The following is a 3,384-nucleotide window of genomic DNA, read 5'->3' as shown; positions in this document are numbered from 1 at the left end:
CAGTGTGAGCCCTGTAGTTACACCGTGACCCATAGCAAACAGTAATTTGCTGTAATTGGTCTTTCTCTAGAGTGTTCCAGTCTGATTAGTTGCTGTGGTTTACTACATACTTTTTCTTTGTTCATATATGGTGGTTCAGTAACTTTAAAGACAGAGGATATTGCAGTCAAGTCCCGAATGATTTCTAGTAGAGTAATATTGGTACAGCAGTGAATTACAGTGGGAAACAAGCGAAAAAACTGACATCTTTGTGGCGTAAAAAAATGTCCAGTATGTCTAGAATCATCTCTTGAATTTCTCTATTTTCTATATGTAACCAGCTGCTGGGAAACTGCAATCATCTCCATTGTGTGGTGTGAAATTATTCAGCGGGTGAAGTGTCTAGTGACACTGCTTATGAGCCTGTGTGTAATTATTATTACCATGGTGCAATTTACTGCTGTTCTTCTATTTAGCCCCCATCCCCCATTTGGGAGTTAGGTATAATATCCCCTGCAATTCAGCTAACATTTTTTCCATGGTGAAGAGCTTAATGAAACCTGGCTGCCGTGTTTCATTTTCTTAAGCAATTTCAGCAATTTATTCCATAAGTTGTACCTTGAGAAATTCTTTAATAAATGTCAGCAATAGAATGTGTTGTTTTTTTTAGATCTTCTTTTGTATTGATTTTGTTTTTTTTAGTCTACATCATGATAAATGTTGTGTTCATATATTAAATCTAAAGTGTCTTTAAATTTTGGGGCTATATCTGATGCTTTGTGTGTTCTCCATGCTATCCATTTAAAGATGATGTCTCGTACAGGTATGATTGCCTAAGTGGGTAAGGTCAGTATGAGGAAAGACTGAACTCATTAGTAATTGTAATGTAATGTAGTATTTGTAGTCATAATGCTTCAATTTATGATCCTATCTCTGATGAAATTACCTGTCGGTAATGAAACGTGTCAGCGGGCTTTCTAAATTGTTCCTGTGATCGCTGCTTATTTCCAGTCAAGCAGTTTATAATCCTGTCCACACGGGTGTTTGGGTGTTTAAGAATATTCAATATCTACTCGAGACTCTACCTTAATATCTAAGAATTTAGGGGCATATTTAAGAAAAAACGGTATTGCACTATCGTGCACTTACCGTGTAATTTGGTCCAGAAAGTGTCCAACGCAAATTTATTAAAGTCCCATCGCACTGATGACTGATGAAAATGACTGCTTTTCACTTCAGATCGTTTTTGGGAGCAGTCACCATTCAACAGAATAGTGACTGCTCCTGGCCACAATCTAACAAGTCCCGAAAAAACATTTTTTTCGGGAACTTGTCATGTTAATGTACGCCAGCTGAGGCTGGCGTACATCATCGGAATTGAAGAAATCTAATGCTGTCAGCTCTGCTCCGAAGAGCAGAGCTGGACATCGCATGTGTGGAGGGATCACATGATCCCTCCCTGTCACTCAGCGCGCTCTCTCTGCAACTATCGTTGCAGAGACAGAGAGGGGATCTGTGTGCGCATACATGTGCAGTTCTTGGAACTGGACATGCGCAATTGAAGAGTGAAGAGAAGACCCGGAGACAGCGCTTCCGAAGAGGGGGGTAAGTATGATTTTTTTTATCACTGAAACAGCAGTTTTTCGGAACTGCTGTTTCTGTGCAGGGCTGTACATAAATGTGAGAAGTAGTTCAATCCTTATCATTGCGATAAGGATTGAAAACTACTTTTCACTTTATGTGAATATTGATAAATGTGCCCCTTAGTCTCAGAATTGAATGAGTATATCATCAGCATTCCGAAACTCATCTCTATATCTAAGGCGGGCGAGACGCTGCTAATCACACGGAGGCTACAGAAAATCAAGCAATCGTCGTTAAGGTAGAAGCGTTTGGGATCTTTATTTACATCAACTTATTGGTTGAGAACTGACAACAGTCAGATGTTACATCATTAATCCAGGCATCTGGTAGGAAACTGTGTTGATTGTTGCAGCTTATGGATCGAGATCCCGGCTTCGAATGTTTGAATATCCACCTGGTTTTCTGGTAAGAGGCTGCCTTTCTTGTTACACTGTATGGAATGTAACCTACGTATTTGAGTATTTATTTACTCGGATATATGAAATAATTTTGCTATATGATATCATCCATTCTATTCTTAACATCGGATTACGATTGAGTGAGACTATGTCATATGACTCTACACATCAAGACACCCTATTGATACCAAACCACCCATTTGCCCTAAGGATCAATTCGGTTTTGAGAGCTATTAATATAGGTGCACCTATATATTTTGTGGATTCTCTATAATATAGCTATTGCTGTGTTTTTAACATTGTTGACACTTAGTAGCGATATCACAATTTATGTGTGATTTTTTTATGTGTTTAATAAACCCTTATTTGAATATTCAGAGTGCTTTAACAGTTTATTGTGGCTTGAGATACCATTGCAATTCTTGTTTATCTATATATGGTTTTTTTTAGGCTGCAGACCTCGTGCATTGGCATCTCTTGATCACCACCATATTCAGCGCCAAGGTAATTCCGTTTTTTATTCCAAATTATGGAAAACCCTTTATCTGGAAACCTCAAAAGTGCATTTCAAATGATAGCTTACATATCTGTATATAACAGCCTTCCTAGATGCCCACCACATGTTCATCCTAGTGTACTACAGTAACAGTTCTCCATCGGACATTCTAAGCAGGGGAAAAAAATACACTTATAACAATACAATAAGAATGTCTGGTTTCTTTGGACTCTGCTTTTTATTGTGCTCAGTTTCAATCTCCTGGTCTTTTTTTTTTTTGTGTGGGGGGGGTGGAGTCTGTGCAAGTCACTCATTTGTAGTTGCGAGTGTTGGCCATCTTGCATGACAGCAGAGTTGACACATTAATACCATGTATGCATATTGTGTTATGCGCTGATGAAAAATGGCTGCCTCCTGTTTCTTACTCTCTTGTGATTTTGTGGAGAAAAAAGGACATCAGATTATGTTATTAGAATGCAATCAGTCCTATGTTTAATAGATTAAGTCAATTTGAGTAATGTAAATTAAAGTTCATATTGTACACTTTGTTTTCTTGGATGAGTTAATCATGGTAGTTCATGACACCTTTTCATTGCTGGTAGGTTATCTTGCATTTGGTCCCCTAAGCCAGTGAAAGGTCACTTGGATATCCGGTCACTGCTACATATTAGGGTCTTTTTGGCAAGCAGAGCCTTTGCTAACATTAGCTGGATCTACAAGCGTGGGACACAAAGAGAGGGGGGACTGTGTGTTTGCGACTAAGCCATTTACCAGTTGCCCAATATTACAGCGTCTCTCCCAGATTTCTGCAGCTCGTTTCCCCATGGTGAGAATACCCGCAGCCTGGTTCCCTGAGCCTTGGAATAA

This window comes from Mixophyes fleayi, chromosome 6 (assembly GCF_038048845.1).
Source record: "Mixophyes fleayi isolate aMixFle1 chromosome 6, aMixFle1.hap1, whole genome shotgun sequence".
Classification (NCBI taxonomy): Eukaryota; Metazoa; Chordata; class Amphibia; order Anura; family Limnodynastidae; genus Mixophyes; species Mixophyes fleayi.
The sequence above is the reverse complement of the archived record's forward strand: the minus strand, read 5'-3'. Positions refer to the sequence as shown.